The 26899-nt window shown below is 37.2% G+C and overlaps 1 protein-coding gene and 1 pseudogene across 1 annotated transcript in view; one reads left to right on the plus strand and one right to left on the minus strand.

Moving 5' to 3' along the window:
- The window catches only part of FHIT (fragile histidine triad diadenosine triphosphatase), a 1408108-nt gene that overhangs the window by 1125392 nt on the left and 255817 nt on the right, over window positions 1-26899 (minus strand). The gene's annotated exons all lie outside the window — the stretch shown is intronic.
- LOC129088302 (60S ribosomal protein L37-like) lies at window positions 8663-8957 on the plus strand (annotated as a pseudogene).

Below are 26899 nucleotides of genomic sequence, written 5' to 3' on the forward strand. Positions count from 1 at the left end.
GTTTGGTCCCCAGTCTGGCATTATACAAACTTAAAAACAAACTAGAAAAAAGCAAACACAACTTCATACTCTGTGTGAAGTACAAAGGCACAGCTGTAACTACAGTTTTAATTTAAAAAAAAAAAAAGCCGTCTATATCAATTAAGATCTGGGCAAGAAGCAGATGAAACACTCAACTGTGGTAATCGAGCTCAGCAATTTTTAAGCTTTTTAATCTCGTGGCACATGTAAACTAATTACCAAAATTCTGTGGCACGCAAAACATACATTTTTGCCGATCTGACAAAAAAGAGATATAAAGTTGATTAATACTGATTCATTTACACCAGATGGCTATTGTTGTCTTGACTGTTGTCTTGACTGTTGTCATTTTTTTATTTGACAGTCTAAGAGAAAAGAGGTCAGTGCCCCTGACTAAAGTCAGGTATTGCATGTTTTAAAAATTCTTGTGGTATACCAGTGTGCCTGCCATGACATACTGGTTGAAAATCACTGATAGAAACTATTTACGAAGGCATGGTAATGGTGTGGGTAAACCAAGGGTTAAAGCAGTACCAGGGAATAAAGGAGGAGTCTATTTATGAAGTTCACAAAGGCGAGCTTCAGAGGTACAGAGCAGAATAGAAAGTGGGTAGAAAAGGATAAACGGAAGATACCCAGCACATAAACTGGCTGCTTTCAAATACAGGGGTGGGCTAAAGTAGGTTAATAATAGTAACGATAAATAGTACAATAATTTTTTTAATCCTCACTTAAGGACATGTTTCCATTGATTTTAGAGAGAGGGAGGGAGGAAGGGAGGGAGAAAGAGAGTGGAAGAGAGAGAGAGAGAGAGAGAGAGAGAGAAACACTGATGTGAGTGAGAAACATCAACCAGTTGCCTTTGGTATGTGCACCAACTAGGGATCAAACCTGCAACTCGGGCATGTGTCCTGGCTGGACCAGCAACCTTTGGGTGCATGAAATGAAACAATGCTCCAACCAACTGAGCCATGCTGCCAGGGTAATAATATAATAGTTAATAAATAAATAATAATACAAAAATAAACTCTATGTTTCAAGCACTCACAACTATAAACTTTCTTTTGCCCAATCCTGTATTTTCAAATATTTGCTGGGTATTTATTTATTGCTATCTAATCACTAGCTGTATAGTGGACTTTGGGCTTTAGAGAATAAGAGCTCAGTGGCCTGGATTTAAACCTCAGCTTGCTATGTATTAGTTAAGTTGTGTGAATTTCTTTTTTTTTCTTTTTTTTTTAATTGTTGTTCGAGTACAGTTGTCTCCATTTTCCTGCCACCACTTTCTCCTGCCCCACCCACCCCCATCTCCCACCCTCAGTCTTACTCCCCTTTGGTTTTATCCATGGGTCCTCTATACATGTTCCTTGACAACCCTTCCCCTTCTTTCCCCTATTAACCCCACCCCCGTCTACCTCCCCTCTGGTTACTGTAAGTCTGTCTTTATTTCAATGTCTCTGGTTATATTTTCCTTGTTTATTTTGTTGATTAGTTTCCATGTATAAGTGAGATCACATGGTATTTGTCTTTCACCCCTTGGCTTATTTCACTTAGCATAATGCTCTCCAGTTCCATCCATGCTGTCATGAAGGGTAGGAGCTCCTTCTTTCTTTCTGCTCTGTAGTGTTCCATTGTGTAAATGTACCATAGTTTCCTGATCCGCTCATTTACTGATGGGTATAGGTTGCTTCCAGCCCTTGGCAATTGTAAATTGTGCTGCTATGAACATTGGGGTACCTATGTTCCTTTGAATTGGTGTTTCAGGATTCTTAGGGTATAATCCCAGCAGTGGAATTCCTGGGTGAAAAGGTAGTTCCATTTTTAGTTTTTTGAGGCAATTCCATACTGTTTTCCAAAGTGGCTGCACCAGTCTGCATTCCCACCAACAATGCACTAGGGTTCTCTTTTAGCCACATCCTCACCAGCACTTACTGTTTGTTGATTTGTTTATGAAGGCACTTCTGACCAGTGTGAAGAAGTATCTCATTGTGGTTTTAATTTGCATTTCTCTGATGGCTAGTGGTGCTGAGCATCCCTTCATATGTCTCTACGAACCTCTGTATGTCCCCTTTGGAGAAGTGTCAGTTCAGGTCCTTTGCCCATATAGACAGCTACATGCAAAAAAATGAAACTCGACCACCAACTTACACCTTACACATAAATAAACTCAAGAGGTATGAAAGACTTAAATATAAGCAGTGACACCATAAAACCCCTAGAGGAGAACATGGGCAGGAAACTCTCAGACATTCCACATAGCACTATTTTCACCAATATGTACTTTAGAGCAAGGGACATTAAGGAAAGAATAAACAAATGGGACTTCATCAAAATAAGAAGCTTCTACACAGCTAAAGAAAACATCAGCAAAATGAAAAGGGAACCAACCGTATGGGAAAATATATTTGCCAATGATACCTTGGACAACGGTTTGATCTCCAAAATATATAAAGAACTCACACGACTCCACTCCAGGAAGACAAACAATCCAATTAAAAAATAGTTGTGCGAATTTCATATGCTCACTGATTTGGGTTTTTTTCTTTTAAATAAAATAGGAATAATAGCAGTATTCACTATAAGGCTCCTGTGAGAAGCAAATGAGTAAATGCATGTCAAGAACTCAGCATAACATTTGCCCACAATAAACGTGTTCCAGGGTGGGAAGGGGAAGTGGAGAGGGTCACGTCAGCCACCAAAATGTTTAGGAGAAATTTATGTGAGAAAGACTTAAAATTGTGGAAATTCTGGGTTTAAATTGCATTAACTTAATACTTTATATGAATTGGCCTGAAACCAACATTTTTCTATTTTATTGATAAACTATCTCAAAGGCATACAAAGAAGGGAAATTATCAGGATGATTAGAGCTGGCTAGGTGTGATATCATGGTGACTGGTGGTAGTAGCAGGGAACGGGCAGTAAAGACCTCCTGCGGAAGGTAATATTTAAAATAAGACCAACCTGAAGTATAATAGGAGTTAGCTGAGGGAAGAGGTGGGTGCTCCCAGGAAGGGTAACCCAAAGTGCCAAGGCACTGGGGAAGACGAAACATTGCAGTTTCAAACAAGACACAGGGCTTGGGAAGACCTGTGGCCAGAGAGGTAGAACTCTCAGCCATGTTTAATGAATTACATATTTCTGGAGGACAATGAGAAGCCCTTACAGTAATTTAAGCAGGGAAAAGACATGATCTCATGTTTAGATCACCATTGAAAAACCACTACTCAATGGAATGGGACCCACTGAAGAGTTTTAAGTCAGGAACTGAAAAAGAAAAATAGTGTTTCAAACTTAATTTTTATCACTTTTACTGAATGTCTAAAACTAGCATTTTTATAAAAATGGTTTATAAAAGTCACACAATTTTCATATGTGGGTGTTCATTCAATAAGGCATTCATTCACTAAGATATTTACTGAACATCTAATATATACTGGGAACTGTGCTTAGATAGGGATGGGAGAAGAAAACTCATAAATAAGCAGTGTAAAAAGTGCTAAGAGTTGAAAGACAAAGGACATTTCTGAGACGTGGGTAAAATTCTAAAAGTGGGAGCAAGTGGAGCATTATGTGATAAAATATATTCCAGTATGGCTAGAACATAAAATGCATGAGTAGTGTTAAACCACCCATCAATAAAAACTTACAGCCACCTACTATGTGCTAGCATTGTGCAGCCATTAGCTATACCATGATGAAAACACTTAAAATGTGACAATATGACAATAAGTGTTATCATTGCAGATATATCTAGGTTGATTACAGGAGTATGTGAGAAAAAGAAAACAGAAAAGTAGAAAGCACTTCCTTAATTTAAGGAGACTTGGAGTAGCAATAAAATGTTTTTAATTAAAGCTTCTCTGCTGAGAATAGACAGTCTTTGAAAGCTTCTGTAAACTGTAAATGAATTACATGCAAATATATTAGTGACATTATAGCTTTTAAAATGTCAAATAACTTTGAATGTCAAATGCGGCCACCTCTCCCCCCAAATTTACAATATGGATTGTCTAGCTGATCTCAAATCAAAGCAACCTACTAAAAAGTGAAGTAGCCGTTCCTTACACTAAACTGGAGTGATGTCTCAAATACAGTCAAACTTTCCCTTTGTCTTCACAGAACCTTGGTGCTGTTACAGACCCAGCCAGTTAGCTGCAGTTCATTTGGGGCAGTCCAGAAAGGGAGAAAACATGTCCTTGCCCAACACGAACTTTTCCAACTCAGCCCCTGATCTTGCCAAAACATCACAGTGTAATAATGATAATTTAATAATGTAGTCGGCCGGGCTCTGCCCACATTAGAAGGCTCAGGAAAATAAATGAGGCTCACGAGCCAAACAGAGAAAAACTTATCCAGGCAGCGCCTGCAGCAGGGAGATACCTGGTAATAAAACACCCGCTGTCTCCACTCATTATGCAGGAGGTAAACCTTAAAAGGGAGTCTGGAAAGGTAAAGCTCTCAAAATGGAAAAAAATAAATAAGCTCCCCAGCTACAGCCATGGTGAGAGCTCTGAAAATGACTCAGAAGGACTGCCCAGAAATTTTCCTTAGGGATGTGGTAAGGTTTCATCAGATGGCAAGGGAGGTAATTATGTGCTTGGGCACATTTGCTGGATAAATTGGCCTCCTTACCTTCATCCTCCCATGTGGGCACCAGATACAGAAACTGTGTTTAAACTCCGCAGTGTTCTCTTTGGCTTTTACCATGAAAAAGAAATAGAATGTATCCCAGGTGCTTGGCAAATTAGTCTAGTGTTAGATGGGGACCCATTATCTTTGACCTTCCCATTTTTACCTCTTCTGACTCCAAAAATTCTCAGAAACTCTTTCAAGCAAAGGTATATCCAGAGAAAGATACTGTTTTTTGCAATATAAAAATTGCAGTTGAAGCAAGCGACTTCTTTATTTTTTATTTCAATTGGTCTTTTACATGATCAAACTTTTTAGATTTACCTAAAATGACAGAAGCTTTGTTTACCGACCACGTTATTACTATACTGAACTAGGAGCAATTTCCCTCCTTTCTCTGCCTTTCCTCTTCAATTACCAAGAAAATGTTAACATTTCTCTTCTTACCTTCTTTATAGAAAAATTCTGACATGTAACTGTCTGCCATCCTCTATGATTTCCAAAACCAGTAATGAAATGTCAGAAGGGGAACAGGTAATTAAAATAGTGGAATCCTTGGGCTGGCTTTGGTAGCACATGTACTAAAACTGTGGAATCCATTCTGTATCCTTTCATAATCAACACAAATATCGTTAAGGATATCTTTCAACACATAATATGTAAGTCCCATATTGAAATAACATTTGGCCATTAAAAATAAAATAAATCATTAATGTGAACCAAATATTTGATAAACATCTTGCTTCACTGGCCATAAAACTCCATTAGCTCAACTAGTAGATTTGAGATACATTATGAAGGTATATTCTAGTAATAAACCAAGGAACATGTCTACAATCTGCAACTCATTTATGGCAATTAAAACTGTACCTGAATCTCCCCCACAGGCTTACCCGAGTTGCCATCTTTAACAAAACTTTCTCACACTCTCAAGTTACTCCATAAACATTTAAGGAAGAAATGGCATAGAGCAGCAGCTGAGAGTTTATACTCTGGAGCCACATGCTGTTGTGTTTTGATACAATCTGCTCTTACTAAACATGAGACTGTAATAACTTGGCCTCATTCCTTCCATCTTCAGTTTCCTTATCAGCAAAATGGAGAAAGCACTAAACGGTATCCACTCATAGGGCTACTATAAGAATTAAATGAGTTATTATACATAGAGTCTTTTAAATAGTGGCTAGGACCTTGTAAAGGTTGAATAAATACAAGCTGTTCCTCTTAACTGAAACCTTATCAATTTAATCATCATATTTTCTAAAAGGGTGTAAGGAATTTAAGAACTTTTATATACTGAAAATATATTCATTTATTTTACACTAATGTACTATTAATTTTTCAACATGAAAATTAGGGAGATGATATTTCAGCCTCCCTTAGCTTCAAATGCTGCCACTCATTTTTAGAGAACACTGCGGAGCACAGATCTCTGCTAAGCAGAAGTGAACAAAGCAGTCAAATTGCCTCAGAAACTGTCAGCTTTTACCCTGGCTTGTAAACTAACTCCATATGAGTCAAACTACCCTCCCCAGGGAACACTTGTAAAAGTCCCTGATTTGCAGAAGTATTTACTTTGGGGTTTGGGGGTTGTTTTCTCAGGTTTATCTCTGGAAGAGCTTGCTAAAGCTAACAGTCTAGCAATTTTATTAAACTGTTCAATTTCAGCATTTTTTAAAGAGCATGTAGAAACCACACTGGCAGTGGCTATTTAAACTTCACAGTGGATGCCAAAAATAATAAAAGGACACTTAAATGACCTTTTTTTTTTTTTTTGAGCAAAGCCAACAGCTTGTGGCCTAATTATCCAACTACATGAAAAGTTCTAGGTATTTTTACCAGAGTATAAGGGTTTGGATATGCACAATTCAGAATGTAAATGGCCACCTTACTGTGGTATACAGCACTTTTCAAATCTAAACATAAGGTCCATGTATATCAGGGTAAGTTTGTCTTCTGTTTTCCCTTCTGATTAACTTATAAGAAAGGATGAATAAACATGATGATGAAAAGTTGATGTAGCTAAATCACTGGTGAATACAAATAAAGAAAACACCATTGTGCTAAGTGTTCTCCTTCAGTTACTTCCATTACAACCTTCTGAGGTCAGTATTATTTTCCACATTTTATAGATGAGGAAGCTAGAGCTCAGGCAGGGTAAAGGCTTCACCCCAGAGAGGAGGTATAGTAGCTGGAACCCTGGTTTTCCTTCATGTGCCCCTTTGGATCCTTTCTTTGCCCTGCTGGCAGCTTCTCCTCCACAGCCCTCTGCAGACTCAGCTCCCATGCCCTCTGGCTTCTGTTGGACTACAACAACAGTGGCAGCATCAGAGAATGAGAGGGTGGGAGAAAGAGTTTGGGAATTTCATTCCCCACCTCCTCTCTCTTCCCCACACTCCCTACTGCACAGCTGTGAGTTTTGAAAAGTGCCCAGGACCACTACGTATGGCTCTACTTCCTCCAGGACACCCATCTTCCCTAGCTAAGGCCCTCACTGAGTAACTTTCTCTCTCCTTTGCCCCTTCAGACTTTCCATAGATGCTTTACCATCTTTTTTGGTTCCCTTAACTCTACACACCCTCTGTCAATAGTCCCTTCATTAAACTCTCCTCCAGTTCTTCAGTTTGAGTATGTCATCTATTTTCTGCCACAGAAAGGAAAGTGGCCTCTAGCCATGGATATGTCTCTCTCTCTCTAACTCCCCTCTCTATCATCCACCTGAAATCAGCCACCCAGCCCCTTCCATGTAGCCAATCTTATTACCTAAGTTTTCGCAAGACACCATTCACCTCGTCTCACCTCTATATACACACAAGAAGAGCCAGGCCGGACCAGGCTACCCTTACCCTACTAGGTTCTCTCACTCCCCACATCCATACTTCTTACTCCAACAATGACAATATGCCTGAACATATTTAGGGCTATCTACCCTTCCTCTCTGCTATCTTCCTATACTACAAAAAAGAAAAATAAAACTTTCCTAATGGTCCCTATTACTTGGCTTTTTTTTTTCATCATTTATTATCATACACTTATTTATGAATTCATTCAACAATATTTACTGAGAGTCTACCATATGCCAGGAGTCAGTTCAGGTGCTGGGAATATTATAGTAAGTATGACTCGTGTGACCCACACCCTACTTATTTTTCTCTTCTTTCTTTTTCCAACTTAAATATTAAATAGACGAGATTTCCAGAAGTCAGATACCATGGCTTATACAAATCTTTGGGCTGTGCTAGACACATTACAGATGCCCAGTAACTGATTGATAAAACAATGCTCTAAAACTGATGGATATAAGAAAGTCATTTGAAGCATCTTCAGAACCAGTGTAGAAGCTACCAAGACTAAGACTTTTTCAATAATTTGCTGAGCAAACTCATAACAATGTTGCTCATTAAAACAAGAATTAAGAACAAAGATGATAGCTGGTATTGCTAAAGATAAGGTGAAATAAGCATCCCCATAAACCACAGGAGTAGGTATGAATTGGCACCATTTTTTTATATGACAATTTGCTTAAACACCACAAGCAAGCTTGTGACTCAACTCATTGCCTTCCAGAAACAAATCCTAGGAGTATAATTAAATGAGCCCAAAGATATAGTTACTAGTTGGTTCATGAATAATTTGTAATTTTAAATATAGTAATAACCTAAGTGTTCAACATAGGGGACTGGGTTAATAAATTATGGCACATCATATAATGAAATATTACAAATGATCAAAGATAATGCCATACCATAGATTTCATGACTTGAACATATTCACAATATATTATCAACTTAAAAAAACAAGGAATATATTCATAAGATATTATCAACTGAAAAATAACAAGGATAAATGGGGAGGATAACCCACTTATTGTTTTTAAAAAGTTTTAAGGTATGCAAAGGAAAAGGTCTAAAATAGTACTGTCCAACATAGTGTATATACAGTTTTAATGTGTGTAGTATTCACATTAAAAAATTAAGAACAGCTCTTTGGTCTCGGCTGCAGAAGTGAGATGACAAAGGGAGAATCATCGTTTGGAAAGCACAGCAATATGACATACATGTTGTGCTGCTGCTGTGGTTTGAAGGCCTGCCACCTTCAGAAGTCTACCTGTGGCAAAAGAGACTACTTGCCCAGAGGAAGAGAAAGCATAACTGGAGTGCCAAAGCTAAAAAGATGAAATACCACCAGGACTGGTTGGTTGAATGAGGCAACTAAAAATTGTATACTCCTGATTCAGGCATGGATTCCATGAAGGAACACCGGAACCCAAGAGGGCAGCTGTTACAATGTCCAGTTCATCTTAAGGATTTCAATGATTATTTGTGTAAAAAATGTTCTGGTTTTAAAAAAAAATTAAAAACACATAGGTGAAACTCATTTAATGATATATTTTAATTAACCAAACATACACAAAATAATAGTTTAAATACTTTGTTTCTATACTAAGCATTCAAAATCTGGTGTATAGTTTACACTCATTGTACATCTCAGTTCAGTGTGGCTAGTGGCTACCAAGTTAGACAGCTCTAATAAGACCTAAAAGTAGGTGCGGAAAGTAGGAATTTGATGATTTGTACTTTCTTCTTTTACAATTACCATTTATAATTTTACTACTGACACATACTACCTCTGTAAAATGAAAAATAAAGTTGTTTTTAAATATTAGGAACAGAGTTGGTTTTTTTTCAGTCTCTGGAACACCTTTTGACTCGTGGTCTCTGCAGTTCATAGACTACATGCTTCTTAGAACTAGAAAAATGTCTTCCTTTCTTTTCCTCCTTTGACATATATTTTAAATAGCTACCTAGCTTTACCCTCGGGCATGTAAGGATCAAACTCGCTATTCTTAAGAGTGCTTGCTAAGCCAGCTCCTGCTTTCTAGTATTGCAACCCAGAATCTATCAGGACTCCAGGCAGTTTTAGCAGCTTTCCTGGGCTTGTAGAATGGCATGAAATGGTACCAGAAACTGCTTAATTTGAGGTTAATTAAATAATGATGACAGGCCTTAATCTCCAACTTGTCATCAGATTGTAAACACTGATTGCAGCTGCAGCAATCTGCAATAAACCTATTGAGACAAAACTTGACCAGAATGAAATGAGTACATTTGTTTTCCAGATGAAGCTGAGAGGTGAGGTCTGAAAAATCCAGACCATTGTAAAACCAGGAGAAATGGAGACAGGAAAGAGAGAAATTAAAGAAGAATGTGTCAAATCTGATTCCTTTACAGTCCTTTCAAAAAAAAAAAAAATCACTGGTTCTCATGCACAGAGAGGCTAAAAGAAACAAAAACATAAATCCATTGGACTGAGAACTTAGATGAAATTGAAAAAGTTCTCCCTCTATTAATTGCTGTTGGGGTTTCCATGGAAATAGAGCTGAGCCCCTGCATGTGCTGGGGTCTCAGGACAGATGGTTATACCACCAGACATGAGCTACAGCAGGAGTTCACTAGGGGGGACAAGTATAATAGTTACAGGGTATTAGGTATCTGTTATGATAATTCTGATAATTCTCACAATGATTTTATAAGGTGAATATGCTTATTTTCTCTATTTTAAAGAAGAAAATGTTAAATCTCCATGAAGTATCCTACCTTGCTGAAGGCCATGCAAAATGTAGGTTCAACCCAGATTTGAACACCAACTGTCTAAACCCCAGGCTACTCTTGTCTCAAGCTTCGAGACAATTATGAGAAGTGACAAAGATAAAAGAACTGTGAAGTTGATAAGGATAATGGAAAGGGAAAGAGAAACAATTCTCCAAAGAGGACCTAGAAAGTTCGATGACCCAGTAAAAAGTCTGAGAATGGGGTGAACATTTGATTCCACTGTTCTCGGTGTACCTGTGGAAGTGCCCTGGTGGGCCTCCCTGACACAGAGAACACTTCCTCATTCTTTCAGGCATAGTATAGGGTCAGTGTGCACCTCCTCTGTGAAGTCTTCCCAAAACCTGCTGGTAAGACTGGCACTCTTTTACATCAACAAGGTGGAGTGCATTGGGGAGGGAGATGACTTCGATGTAAGGGACTACACAACATGTCATTTGTTTAAAAAAAAAAAAGTTAAAAGAAGTGAGAATCTTAACCTGAGAATGAGAAAAACTGGAGTAGGGAGAGAACCATGACAGCTGTTGCCAGGTAATGGAATACTATGTAAGGTTTCAATCCATGTATTGCTCCCTGAAGCCTTTTTGGTACAAGACAGAACATTCATTCCTTGGTTCCCTAGTGCTGTCATAGTGCTAGGGAAATAACAATAAGCCAAACCAGACACAGATATGATGTTAGGACACATATATCTCACAGGGTAACAGAGTCATACTAAAAGATCACACAAGTAAGTGGAACACTGAGCTAAGTGCTCCACACAATGGGTAAATGTGATTTTATGATTTTGTCCAAGATACAAAACTGGAACCAATAAAGAGAATATGCAGGAATAAGCTTCAGTTTGTTATCTGGAAGAACTTTCAAATAATCCACATACGCCAGAAACGATCCCATGACTGAGCACACTTCCTAGCAGGTGTTAATGTGCCCAGGCTGACATCCGGGAATACAAGGGTGTGGCCCCTGAATGACTTTTCAAGTCTTTTCCAGCTCTGAGAAGCCATGACTCTATCATTCTAAACAAAATATTTTCTCAAATGGCAATTAGAATTTGCTAGATAGAATTTCCAGGAAACTTAGAAAATCTGTGCAGAAAAAGTTATTTTCTGTGTAAATGGGAGTCAAACAAAACTGAGTCTCTTAAACTACTCAATAGCACTCTCCACTTACCTTCACAGTACTGATACACTTCTGTTTTACTCACTGCTCTGGAAGCTTCGTGAGGACAGGGGCTGATAGTCATATTCATCACTAAATCATCAGTTCATGGCACATAGTACACATTAAATATTTTAACAAATGTATAAGTACTAAAATGTACTAATGCAAATACATGTACATAAGTGTAGATCACTTTCTTCCACGGGTTTGAACCTTTGTAATTGAACTTAACTTGAATAATTAATGAACATGAAAGTCAGTCAATCACTTGCCTCTTGATTAAATGCTAGGATCGTTTGTCCAAGTAGCCACTTAGTTCCATTAAAAATTAACAATTTTCTAGAGAATAAATATATACTATACATAGTATATCAAGGGTTCCACTTTTAATAAGCAATTAAGTAATGCAAAAAAGACTAAGACTCTATTAACTGAGAATTCCACGAACTTGCCCTCCAAGTAATCATTCATTTACTACCGATTTCTCTTCTAAATTTTAAAATTATTTAGACAGGAAAAAAAAAGTAGTTCTGAAAACATAATAAATAACATGAATACGTTGTCCTATTTTGATTAACATTTGCAGGCTGACACAATGTGTTTTTGTTAAAGATTTGAGATAGGCTATTCCTTCTGTGAAATGAAGAATACATTAGAGAAGATCAATACAAAACTGAGACATAATGTATAAAATGTTAAGGGTCTATTCATTGAAAAATTATGAACCATGCTATAGAGAATTTAGCCAGATCAGAGCTAAATTAAATTATTGATCTACATTCATTTTCCCCCTTTCTGTGTGACTATCTCTTGATTTTTTACAACATACATTATTGCCTATATAGTAAATGAATCATCTTATTCTAGGCCCAGCATGTCTGCTGACTGACAATTTTCTAAAATTAATTGTCATTTTGGTAGCATTCAGATTTATAAATTAAGTAACCCTCACATAAACATATAACTGTTTAACATAAAAATATATAAGCGTTTGTAGCATGAACTCAAAGGAAAGGAGGGTCATTTTCATTTTTTCCAATGCAAATAAAAATGAAATGTTATTTTTCTTAACATCATTTCACTACTTAATGGTTCTTGATAGATTTCATTGATGAGGTCAAAATGTATTAATCTGACTTTTTAAAAATGACTTAACTGAGTTGCTAAGCAAAGTGATGCAATCGATACTTTGTGAATTGAAGTATTTTAAATTTTCAGACCTAAATCTTCTTCAAAATGTGTAGCCTCAAATTCTGAAAGCAGTTTTATGGATAGTGTTGGGGATTTCTTTAAATACAAAGAGCTCTTATCCCCAATCAGCCTGCAAAGTGACAGAAGAATGTGTCTTGAATCAGGATTTTCTCTCACCTGCTGAAAAGGGAAAATGAGTATACATTTTGTAAGAAATGTAAACTCCACAGACCCGTGTTATTTCATGAAAAAGGAAGCTGACATCAGAGTTCTTGGTAGGAATTATCTTTGATTTGGGGCTGTACTTAGCCAGTAACTTTTGCCTACTGGGAATATATTTTCTCTTTAACGAAGTAGTATCAGTTACTAAGGCCACTTCATTTTCTCTAATGGAGATACAGTCATTCTGACTTCTGTTCCAAATGAAGCAGAAATTATCCCTAATGTGTAGTTGAGCATTTGTATCAAAATACAATGAAACGCAGTTTTAGATTCTGAGGAGAAAAACATGTGAGCTCACAAAACGTTTGCCTCCCTCGGGAAGAGAAACGGTTTGCTGCTTTTTCTTCACACTGACTGTCGCGAGAAGCTCCAGGCATTAGGGGTATATCCTCCAGCCTTAGACAAATGCCAATCCTTGTCACTGGGACAGGGGATTCCAGCCTCACAGCAAGCAAGCCTGAGGGACTCTGTTTCTCTACAGGTCAGCTCCAAAGCTGAGCGCCCTATGCAGTAGAAATCAATGTCATCCAATGAGAACTCCAGGAGAAAGTTAAATACCAGCATCAAAATGTCCCTTGTGTAGCAGGCTCTCCCCACTCTTTTTCTACCAGGCGACAAGAAGCAATGAGGAAAACAGAGCGAACAGGGCTGAAGAGAGAAAAATCAAAGAATTGCAGAATTTGAAAGTTGGAAAGGGGCAAAGTTTCAAATAAGAAATGAATCAGACATCCCACTGTGCAGAAATGTAGACTGCTGTTTGGAAAAGGTCAACAGGCTCCCTATGTAGAGCCCAACTAAAAGTCATCAAAACCTTAGAAAGTTCTTTCACCAGTTTTGATACTCTGGCCTTGGTGTTCTCAATACACAGTACAGAATCCATTTCTCAGGAGGTGCACTGCTTTAAACAAGCTCACAAGACCAGCACATAAAATTAATGTCAAAGTAAAAATCTACTATTTGCAATATAACTGTCACACAGATGTCAGAATGACCAATATGTCCCCTTCCTGAAGGTATATTCCATCTGAAGCCAAATCCCAATCACACAGCCATCTGATGTGTAAGGAATCAGAACAAGAAAAGTTGATTTGATGCATTGATGTTGAATGGCATGGGGAAAGATAGAGTCACCACTGGGAAAGAATACGCAGCGTGTCCTGGCTGCGGCTCTACAGATCCATTGCCATAACAGGAATGGTCTTGCCAACAGAAAAACAATGTTCCAAGTTCCTCGTAGGAGGCCCATCTCCTCCAAAGAGGATCGTACGTACACTCTTTTTGTTGCTGCGTAACCACAATTTGTGCAGCAAAGCCTTTCCGTTGTCCTAAAAAACCTGTATCATTTTTTTATTGTGAATTAAAATATATTCATTTTAACAAATGATACATGAAAAATAATTTTTTAAAAAGTTATTCTATTTCTTTCACTCAGAAAATTATAGCTGGATAATCTTTAAGTTTCTATGTATTCATCTTGGGTTGACCATATAAAATTTCCATTTTGCAGATAAAAAACCAGTTGATTATCATTATGTCCACACGTCTCAACTTAATACATATACACACATTATATCAATATAGGATCACACTTTAAATTCCATTTTGGCCCAGGCTGGTGTGGCTTAGTGGATTGAGCGCAGGCTGAGGACTAAAAGATCTCTGGTTCAATTCCTGGTCAGGGCACATGCCTGGGTTGTGGGCCAGGTCCCTAGTTGAGGGCATGAAAGAAGTCGCAAGTCAATGTTCCTCTCATACATTGATGTTTCTCCCTCTCCCTTCCCTTCTTTCTAAAAATAAATAAAACCTTTAAAAAGAATAAATTCTATTTTGTTGTTTTTCTTTTAATAACCAAGACTCATAAGCAGCTTTCCACATCATAAAGTAATACCATAATGAATAATCTTGTACACACCTTTTTGCCAAAACCTCTGATTATTTCTGTAGGAAACATTCCTCTATACAGAATTGTTGTATCAAAAGATATACATACACCCATTTGTTCGTACATTACCTGAGGCTGCTTTTACCCAATAAGAGCAGAGCTGAATAGTTACAACAGAGATTGAAACCTACAATATTTAGTCTTGTCTACATCCTCTACAGATAAAGTTTGACAACTGACCCAGACTCCACAATTAGCTAGAAAACATTCACAATAGAACATCTATTCCACAATAGGACACAAGCTCCATTTTATAAAATTCACTGTAACTACAACCAGATCTCTATCATTTTAAATTTTTTCTTCCTTTTAGCACGTTTACCTCAGTCCAAAGGTTGTCTGTGATATAACTTTACTTATCATTAGGTTACTGGTAAAGAATACTATTAGAGAAAGTTCCATTATTTTTAACTACAGAAGTTAATACAACCTAAGAATCAATGGGAACCAAATAAATAAAATGAGGTGTTATGAAAATTCTTTTTTTGCATTATATTCTATAATAAATATACATGTTCTTAAAGATTTAATATAAAAATTGATTATTAAATAAAGAGACTAAAAGATATTTCATTTATTGGGCCTTTGATTTGAAACAGCTAAGAATTTTAGATAGGATCCCTTTACTCACGCATGAGCAAGACTCAAACTTGGCTAAGAAAAAGCACACTGAACTTTTCATTGAAAAACAATCATGCAGAATACATCTAGATTTTTATAAATTCCTTGTTAATTAGATTTTAATCTACATGACTCTACAATATGTGAGAAAAGCGTCCAAATACAAACCCTGTGAGACGGTTTTACTGCCATTACTTTAAGAGCCACTTAAAAGATTTTCTATGGGATAAAGATTGGGTAATTTATCATGGTTTTATGCTCCTTTAATCTGCTCCATCTTCCCATTGTAAAATAAATATTGGTTTTAAAATAAATGGTTCTGCCCAGGTTTTGATGAGAAAAATTGCCCTGTAAATCACAAGCCTACTTGTGCCAAACTCTAAGTCCAGCATTAAGTCTAGCCCATTCGGACAAAAAATAAGTCAATTTTATAGAACAAAACCTAAGGAAGACAATTACTTAAGTATATTATTAATGCTGCAACATAACTAATTTGAAATATGAGCCTCTCCACCCCCTGCTTTTTAATTCTCAAAATAACCACAAGCTAATGACAAACTGATCCTTCAATTAAAGTTTTTATAAATGAATTCTTTACCATAGTATTTATTATATTCTCTCCAACTCCAACATACAAGTTATGTAACTTTAAATAAATATAAGTAAATCTGAGAGTTATATGATAACATCTTTATTGATCACTTTTTTCATACTCAGAGAGACAAATGAATTTAACAGTCACTTCCTTAGAAAATTTCACAGAGCTCTGAGAAATTGACAATACACATATTTTCCTATAAAAGCACATGGGGTAAAATGCCCTGGAAGATATGAATGGCTTAAAGCAGTGTTTTGCAAGCTATCTGCAACAGAATAATAGTTGACTGTATTTTTCATTTTCAATATGTTGTGGGTTGATAATCCTTTTGCAAAATACAATAAAAAACACACTTGGTTATTATGGCAATGCCAAATTATTTTAAAGCTTCTAAACCAGCACTATCCAATAACAATATAGCATGAACCACATTGATAATTTTAACTTTCTAGTAACCACATAAATACTGTATAAGGGAACAGATGAAATTAATTTCAATAATAGTTTATGTAACCCAAAATATCCACAATCTTATCATTTCAACATCTAATCAATATAAAGATATTATTGAGATGTTTTATATCCTTTTTTTAATACTGTCTTCAAAATCTGGTGTCTGTTTTACACTTGCAGAATACTTCAGTTCAGACTGGCCACATTTCAAGTATTCCATAGCCTTGTGCAGCTAGGGGCTCCTGTGCTGGACACCCAAATTTCAGCACATCTCTCCTCACATTTGAGTAGTGCTTGTCTAAACCCCTGCTGACTTCAGAATGGCATCTCTAAGTTTCTCTTCCATAATTTTCTACTGATGTTTTATAATTGAGGGCTCCATTCCAGAGAAAGCCAACACTTAAATTAGGAAATTAGCAAACTCGTAATTGTGGTTAACTTTATACTTCCTTTCAGGAAGTGATGGATGCAGAAGCCCCCTCTGCTCTCCCTTTTCTAGAAGCAATTACTATTCTGAATGAAGTTGGTTTATTTCCTCTCACACATGGTTTTATACTTTCCCTACAGATTATAGTCCAAAGCATTTACATAAAGCTATTAACAAGGAAAAATATGTTTGCATTTTAAAGAGATTTGTGAATGTAATGTATTTGGTTTGTACAAATCCTTACTATGTTCCAATGGCAATTGTAGAAACTAAATTTCACACCTTTCAACCCTCCCACTCCATGACCTATGTCTTTGGACCCCTGTACTTCCTCCTAGCCTGGATAATTCCTACCCATCTTTTAGGTCACAGCTTATATGTCACTTCTTCAGGAAACCTTTGCTAATCTGCCCTTAGTCCTAACATGATTAGGTTCCCTGCTGGATATTCAAACCTTTTTTATATGGCACTTAAAATTGTAAATATTTATTTTTATAATAATTTGTTTAATGTCCATCACCCTCATGAAAATATAAGCTGACACCAGCACAATTCCAGACACGCAGTATATGTACATGACTATTTGTTGTATGAATGAATAATTTTCCATTCCAGGAATCCAGGCTCAAACTCAACTCAGCTAGACATCATGTTTCTCAGTCTCTTTTAACATGAGCGTAGAATATATACATCATAAGCACATTGGGCAATCTTATTTATTACAATGTACATTTTCAAATATATTACCATGAAGTTATGCATAGTATATTCTTTTGACCTTTTATTGTATAGTGTACTTATATTTAGACCCCCTTTCATTTCTAATACTATTTGTGTTCTCTCTGTTTCATTGATGAACTTTGCTGGAAGTTTATGCATTTGCTTGGTCTTTCAAGGAATCATCTTTTGCTGTGTTGATCTTCTCTACTATTCCTTTGTATTCCATTTCATTGGTTTTTAATAATACTTTGTAATATCCTTCCTTTTTATTTTGACTTACCCTCCTATTCGATTTATACCTTTTTGGTTGAATGCCTAAATCACTAATAATCAGTCTTCTTTCATTTCTAGTATATACATTTGTGAATCTATAAATTTCCCTTCAGTACCTCTTTATTTGTGTTCTACAAGATTTAAAATAAAATATGTAATAATTTTCATCATCACTTTTCTTTGACTCAAGAATTACTTAGAAGTATAATCTTGAGTTTCCAAATGTACAGAGTTGTTTGTTTGTTTGTTTTTTTATGTCTATTGGTGTCTGGCCCCTTCATTCTTTTTCTCTGAAATAAAAAATATAGTTAATATAATTTTTATTTGTCAGTGTTAAGGCTTTCTATGTATGTATATTCTCTGCTAGTAGAGTTCAAAGATCTATAAATGTCTGCTCAATCAAGCTAATCAGTTACAATATTTAGATCTTCTTTATGCTCTCTAATTTCTTTTAGTTTATTCGATTTATCAGTGTCTGAGAGCTATGTTTTAAAACTCCCCAACTATGATTACCTATATTCTCAATACCTCATGATTCTATTTTTACCTTATACATTTTTGAAATGATTCTACTAGGTAATGTAGGTTCAGGATTAATATAATCTGCCTGGTAAATCATTATTTATCATTAAGTAATAACTCTGTATCTGCAATAATATTTTTAAAGGATGTTTGTCTGATATTTACAGTGTCAACAACTTCCTTTTGAAAGGTATTTGCATGGTATATTATATCAATAACAGTCTATTTTCTTTTGCTCTTTCAATGCCATTTTCCTTAACAGGTACGTCCTTTGTAAATAGTTTGTAAAGCGAATATAACTGTTTTCCCTTCCCCATCAAACTTAAGAATCTTTGTCTATTGACAAATAAAATGAATCATTTTATATTTGATGTGATTCCCAATATATTTTGCCTTATTTCAACAATCATATTGATCTACAATTTTTCAAAAGTCATGGGTTATCTAAATGTACCAAATACTGCACACCACAGCTAGAGTTATATCTAGCTTACATTTATAATTTAGTTATTCTCAGTAAGTCATTTAGACACATTAGCAAACTATATTTTCTTAAAGATACCAGATAATAAATCCTAATACAAATGACAAAAAAAATAATCCCCAAATGCAGGTGGCCAATCCACCACTCTATTTCATTATCTGTAACATGGACATAAAAGGTTCCATTTGTCATCTACCTCTGATGCTTCCGTATGGCTCTCATTCTGCCTCTTCTTTTCCTACACTTCTTTCCTACCCCAGTATCTCATCATCTTTTATCTAGACAATTGCATTAGTGTCTATTCTCTCTCTGATTTCCTTTTACTACCTTCCACTCCAATTCACTCTCCAGTTAAATGAGGGCCTAGCTTTGTAAGCTAAGATATTCGAACTTTACCCTGCAGGTCAGTGTCTCTCACTGAAATGCAAAAACAAAGTCTCATAGCTCCAAACTTTCTCTGCTAATTTGTTTTTAATTTGTAGTTTTATCCCAATAACATTCTAAAAAGTTAAAATGACAACCTGATAATTGAGCTTTGCTTTCCAAGAGCAGTGCCTGAGTTTGTCTCTTTTTTCTTCCATCGACTCTGCTCTGTTCACAGTGTCACTGGCACCAAATGACCACCTAAAGTGAAAGCTTTTAACTTTCAATACATCACTAAGTACACCTGACCGTTAGGTTGGCATGTCCTGATGCTAAAACTCCCTGGCGTCCGCTATTGTGCTCTTCAATAGAGATGATTTGCAATTGAAATTGTTATAGAATAAGGATTTTATTTATTAATATATTTAAGTAATAGAGACTTTGATATGACATCATAAAAACTCAGAGTATGGCAGAGTAATGGTCTATTTTAATTGTTATGGGCTAATGAGAAAAAAACAAAGATGGCATTAACATCTAAATTATGTGTTTATATCAAATGAAAGTCAAATGATACTATGAGACATTGTACAAAAAAAGTTTCACAATCTTTCAAACAGAGAAAAGTGATGAGAGAATTGAGTCACCATATAGCTCAGAGCGGTAAAGGCATGCCAAATTAAAAGTCTTTGTCATGGTAGTCAAGTCAGTAAGCTTTATTTATTCATTATTAATTTATCAAAAATGTGTTAAATGCTTAATCAATATGTACAATGAGTGCTAGGCACTGAGGATACAGAAGCAAACAAGACAGGCAAATTCCAAAATCCCCATGGAAGTTATATTCAGACAGTAAACAAATTAACGCAAGTTTATAATATGATGTCAGGTAGTAATAAGTCCTGTGAAGAACAATAAAGCAGAGAAAGGACAAAGAGAAAGGCAGGAAGAAGAAGACCTATTATAGGCAGAGTGGTCAAGGAAGGATTCTGTGAAGAGATGTCATTTGACCAGGAACCTGAGCACAATGAGGAGGTAAGGAATAGCAATATCTCAGGGAAAGACCTGTAGACAGATGCAAAGCAAATACAAAGATGTTGAGGTGGGATAAGCTTGACACATACAAAAAACAGCAGGATAATCAGTGTGAACAGACCACGGGGAGAAAGCAAGAGAGTGAGATGAAGTGAAGTGAGAAAGAAAGCACAAGCCGAACCTAGAAGGGCGTTGAGTCTAGAGCCAAGAGATCAGATTCGTTTCTGAGAAAGATGGGGAGCTACTGCAGGGTTTTATACAGTTCCTACTGAGAAGCATAAAGGAAGACTGGGGCAGTGGGCATGGGCACAGATAGGAATGTAGATTTGCTGGAGGAGATGTGGCATTTTGCTGTTCCTGTTTCCCCAATGAAACATGAAGTGAGGGATCAGATGAGTGGGGGAACTGAGGATATGAGTTGGAGGTCTGAGGTGCCGGTGAAGGTGTAAAATAGTTGTCTCAGAGAATAGAAATATTAGGCAAATAATGTAGGATTGCCAAGCAGAGCAGAGGATGCACTTAAAATTTGTGGACATAAATTTAAGTAAGGCAGTCCAGCATGGTTCTTCTCTATTCATCCACACTCAGGCCCAAAGTAGACAAGAAAGCTAAGTGAGGGTCAGAGTTTTACCAGATGAGGATGATAGAGGATGAACAAAGGAGAGATTAACCATAGCACATAAGCTGGAAAAGGAAGGAAGTGAGGGCATGAGAGGGATGATGAATAGTGCATAAAAGCAGTAGGTCAATAGATTAGTGGCCCCCAAAAGCCAAAGAACTCCTGTTGGAGTAGGAATGCTTATGTCACATGAGTCGGCATCCCTGGAAAGACAGGAGATGGTGGTAAGAGAGGAATGCTTTGAAACACATTTTGAAGGTTAGGGTTAGCACAGTGTTTCCTAACAAATGTTATAACATTTAGGATGAAACAATTCTTCATTGACTAACACTGTCTCATGCACTGAATGACATTTAGCATCCTCAGTGCCTGGCCTCTAAAGGGCAGGAGTACTTCTTACATTTGCAAATACTCCCAAGGAGAGTGGGACTTCCTAGATTGAGAGCCACTGGCCCAGAGTATGGCCATATGGGCATATGGACATTTGCAAGTGAGAGGCCAGACATGAGCATTCTATGTGGATGTTTTTTACCAATAATGATGGCAAGAGAATCATGGTCATTAGAGAGTCAACTAGGGGGTAAAACCTGCAATAAATACACAGGACTACACAGGAGGATAGTATGATGGCATGTGCTTTTAAAGTGCTTTGGCTGATGAAGAGAAAATTAGCTGTCTGGAAGTGACAATGAGGATGAAAGGAGACACTGACTCTACTCCAGACACTAAGAAAAAAACAGCCACCACCTGAGAGGGTGACAGGAAAGCAGTAACAGAGGAAAGAGTATCAGAGCAGTGCTGTCCAACAGACCTTTCTATGATGATGGAATGTTGTATATCCACACTGTCTCATGAGGTAGCCACTAGTCACATGTGCCTAATAAGCCCTTGAAATGAGGCAAGTTTGACCAAGGGACTGTAAATGTAAATGCACATACTTGTGGCAAGTGGGCACTATATCAGACAGTAAAGGGAAAGGAGATTGAAGAGACAGAAAATTCTTCTTAATCTTTGAGTCTTAAGGGAAACGGGCAAGTGTAGGCATGTGTCTAGGTAAGATTGTGGGTCTGGAGCAAGAAGGCAAGAGATTTTATGCTTGATAGCATCAGCATTTTCAATAAGCAGGGTTCCAAAAGTCCACTTAATTTTATTTCTGCCTCTTCCCAGACCAACTTCTTTATCATATTGTTATGGAAGAAAATACTTGGAAAAAAACCTCCTTCACAAGTATAAAATATCACCATCATGTCAGAACTACTACATCTCCTAAGAAGCATCTGGTATGAACAGACTATGACTATTGCCTATTTTTCTGGGACCTACATGTCCCTTCCCCCCAAACTGGCTTTCTATCTCTAACAAAGGAAGAAAAACTCTAATTTTCGAAAATTTCCTGTTATATTATGCTATTGTTTAGAAATCAGGTTTCTTATTTTTTTGTGTGTCTCCATTAAAAAATAAATAAATTTGTTCTTTATTATTCAAAGTGAGGTAAAAGTACTCTGATTGGCGGCAGCCACAAGCCTATAATTTGTGCCTTAACAAAACACATCCAAATAGGAAAGGAGGAAGTAAAGCTATCATTGTTTGCAGATGACATGATAGTGTACATAGAAAACCCTGTAGACTCTACCAAAAAACTCCTCAATCTAGTAAGTGAATTTGGCAAAACAGCAGGATACAAAGTCAACATTCAGAAATCAAAGGCATTTTTGTACACCAGCAATGAAATAGAAGAAGAAGAAATCAGCAAAAAAAAATACCATTCGATTTAGCAAGAAAAAAATACAGTACCTAGGAATAAATTTACCCAAAGAGGTAAAGGACCTGTACGCAGAAAACTATACAACATTGAAGAAAGAAATTAAGGAAGACACAAATAAATGGAAGCATATACCATGCTCATGGATTGGAAGAATTAGAGTATCATCAAAATGTCCACACTACCCAAAGCAATTTATAAATTCAATGCAATCCTTATTAAGATACCAATGACATATTTTGCAGAAACAGAACAGACATTTCAAAAATTTATATGGAACCGTAAACAACCCCGAATAGCTACAGCAATTTTGAGAAAGAAACACAAAGTAGGAGGGATCACAATACTGGACATCAAACTCTACTACAAAGCCACTATACTCAAAACAATCTGGTACTGGCACAAGAACAGACACATAGACCAGGGGAACAGAAGAGAAAGCCCAGAAATAAGCCCAGGTCTCTATGGGCATCTAATATTTGACAAAGGGGGCAGAAGCATAAAATGGAGCAATAACAGCCTCTTCAACAAATGGTGCTGGGAGAGCTGGACGGCTACATGCAAAAAATTGAAATTGGATCACCAGCTGACACCATACACAAAAATAAACTCAAGATCAATAAAAGACCTAAATATAAGTCGCAACACCATCAGAGTCCTAGAGGAGAACATTGGCAGGAAACTCTCAGATATCCCACGCAGTCATTTTTTCACCGATATGTCTCCTAAAGCAAGGGACATAAAGGAAAGAATAATCAAGTGGGACCTCATCAAAATAAGAAGCTTCTGCCCAGCTAAAGAAAACATCAGCAAAATGAAAAGGGAGCCAACCGTATGAGAAAATAGATTCACTAATGATACATCAGATAGAGGTTTGATCTCCAAGATACATAACGAACTCACTCGACTCCACTCCAAGAAGACAAACAATCCAATCAAAAAATGGGCAAAGGACCTGGGCAGATGCTTTTCCAAGGAGGAGATACAGAGGGCCCAGAGGCATTTGAAAGGATGCTCAGCATCACTAGCCATCAGAGAAATGCAGATCAAAACCACCATGAGGTACCACCTCACACCGGTCAGAACGGCCATCATAAACAGATCAACAAACAACAGGTGCTGGTGAGGCTGTGGAGAAAAGGGAACCCTAGTCCACTGTTGGTGGGAATGCAGACTGGTGCAGCCACTGTGGAAGGCAGTGTGGAATTTCCTCAAAAAGCTGAAAATGGAACTGCCTTTTGATCCAGTGATTCCCCTGCTGGGGCTATACCCTAAGAATCCCAAAACGCCAATTCAAAAGAGCCTATGCACCCCAATGTTCATAGCAGCACAATTTACAATAGCCAAGTGTTGGAAGCAACCTAAATACCCATCAGTAGATGATTGGATCAAAAATTATGGTACATATACACAATGGAATACTACGCAGCAGAAAGAAAAAAAGAACTACTAAACTTCGCGACAGCATGGATGGAACTAGAGAGCATTATGCTAAGCGAAAAAAGCCAGGGGGTGAAAGACAAATACCATATGATCTCACCTTAAGTGGAACCTAACCAACAATACAAAGATGCAAGGAAAATAAGACCAGCAACACTGGAAGGAAAAGAAACCAACAGAGACAAGAGGGAAGGAGGGAGCGGGGGGGGGGGAAAAGGAAGGGAAGGGGAAAGTCAAGGAACATATAGCAAGGACTCATGGACAAAACCAAAGGGGAAGTGTTGAGGGAGGGGACAAAGGAAAGTGTGGGGGGGGGGTGGGTAGAGACAAATGTATTTGAAAAAATAAATTTAAAAAATAATTGAATTAAAAAATTAAGAAAAATTAAACAGATATCAGATAACAAAAATAATTTGTGCCTTAATAAAACAATAAAAAGGGGTCATGCATCCCCATTTCCACCCCACCACACCCACAGACTTCCTGAATGACCTCATCACCACACCCTTAGAGGCCTGGCTGCAAATTTACTAGCAACAACTCTGTCAATCTGTGTTCATCAACCAAATGAGCAATGCAGTCTGGGGCCAGGATCTCTTACCCAGTGAAAGAATCCCAGGTTCAGGCAGAAGTCAGGGAAAGTGCTGATAATATCTAGATATTGTTTGACACTATATTTGATGGAGAATAAAGAAACAGTAAAATGTTTTTTTTATTAGTTCCTGTCTCTTAGTTTCCCCAATTTCCAGTTCGTTGCAATCAAAATACCAAAATACTCTCTGTCCTCAGAGAGCTGGCACAGCCCATAGTTTAATAGACCCTAAAATATATAATTAAGAAACAACCTCTTTGGGGCTAATCAACATAACACTATAACTGGACAGATTTCCTGGTAGACAAAGGTCAATTTCTCTTAGTCATAAGGCAGAATCTTTCCCTTATGTGTTGAAGGGGAGCAGAGTATGCCACCCCTAACTATGCCTTTTTAGTATATTAAATATTTTAATCTGATTATGTTTAAGAAAACAAAAGACTCAAGATCCTTTTATCTCCCCCTTACTTACTAAAGGAATTTTAGTAGAAAAACCTGCTTAAAAGGAGCTATAGCCTTAGCATAATGTGAAATTAATGCAGCAGACTGGGAGGAACTAGCAAAATCTGCTTGTTAGGTTCCCCTCTGGGTGGCATGGCCAGAATTTATTTATTTGGTAAATAAATAAATCTCGTCTACTTGTGAATTGCTTACTTGCCTTTGAACTCCAAAGCACACCCCATCTCTTTATTCCTTATCTCAAAATGGCGTATCAGTCTCATCTGCCCAATTTGTTTTTGGGCCTGATATTCTTATGGAACCCTCATCTGTACATACATAATAAATTTGGTTATTTTCTCCTGTTAATCTGTCTCATGTCAATTTGATTATTAAACCAGTCAGAAGAATTTAGAAGAGTAGAAGGAAAATTATTTTTCTTCCTCACAGTCTCCTCACCTAGACCAGATCCATTCTGACCTCCATATCTTGTTGGCTGATTCAGCCCTAAGTGGGCCTTCGATATTAACTGTGCCTCTGAACTCTAGTAAATTGGCCAGAGTCAGGCAGAAGGATCAAGAAATGAGGAGCTCATATATGTTCCCTATGTTGGTGAGGCTGAAATCTATCAATGCCCAGTCATGGATCCACTTTGGATCCAGGATACAGATGTAGCTTCCGCTATAATGAATTCCTCAGTTTCTAGTATTTGGCCCAGGATTGAAAGAGACTCTTCTTTCCTACCCCTTTGGTTTTGCTCATGGGACTCTCATCAAAATGGAAGCCAAAAAAGTATCCTGGTGCTAGACCATTAACACCAGTTAACTATTCTATTCTGTAGCCACTGCCAAAGATAGTCGTTTTAGAACTTAATCTTATTGGGAACAAGACTCAAAGGACAATAGGTGAATGGCACGCTGAAAGACCATCCCAGCTACAGAGGAGAGAAACTTTACAAGGCACAGTGAAGAGCAGCAAAAAGGAATTGAATGATTAATTCCTACTGCCTCTCTCTGTCCATAGCCCCCTCGGGTGGAGGAACTACTAGGTAATGAAATACCCAAACTACTAACAATAACCAAAATTTTCAAAACAAAAGGCAATCCACAACAAAACAATCAGCCCTTGTAGATTGAGAGTTAAATGCAGTGATTAGCAAATATGAGGAACAACTGGAAAACTGCTGACAGATGAAGCAGTATGATGAATGATTTACCAAAAGGTCAATACTGCTCTCTTACCCTCTCCACCCATAAGTTTCCAATGCCCTCAATTTCTCTGGCACAAAACAGAAAGCAGGACATAAAAAAAAAAAAAAAATCACCATAAAAATTAAACTTATTTTGCAACATTAAAAAAAAAACAGTTGAATATAGTTTAAGCATGTGGGCTAACTTCTCAATTAGGATTCCTCATATATATTAGACAAAGCATTGACATTTAAAACCCTATTATAAGATGTAATGTACTCAGCGAGTACCATAACTCTCTACCCTATGCTCAACTTTGCTGTTCCACTGCTGGTTCCCAAACAAGGGAAGGTGCCACTAATCCCCTCCCGAAGAGCACAGAGAAGATGGCAGAAGTGGGGCAGGTGTCAGCATTTTCCCTTTTACTTCCTGGAAGCCACACCTCTGCAGCCTCTGCTTTTAGCTTGTATGGATGCTATGCTTTCAATCTCAACATGCCTGCGATACCTTCTGGCAGATAAGCTGTGAGATGAACTACCTTCACACTCTCATATGAGAACATGTATATAAAAAGAAACACA

This window comes from Pteronotus mesoamericanus, unplaced genomic scaffold (genome assembly GCF_021234165.1).
Source record: "Pteronotus mesoamericanus isolate MK-2021 breed Mesoamerican mustached bat unplaced genomic scaffold, CSHL_Meso_final scaffold_54, whole genome shotgun sequence".
Taxonomy (NCBI): Eukaryota; Metazoa; Chordata; class Mammalia; order Chiroptera; family Mormoopidae; genus Pteronotus; species Pteronotus mesoamericanus.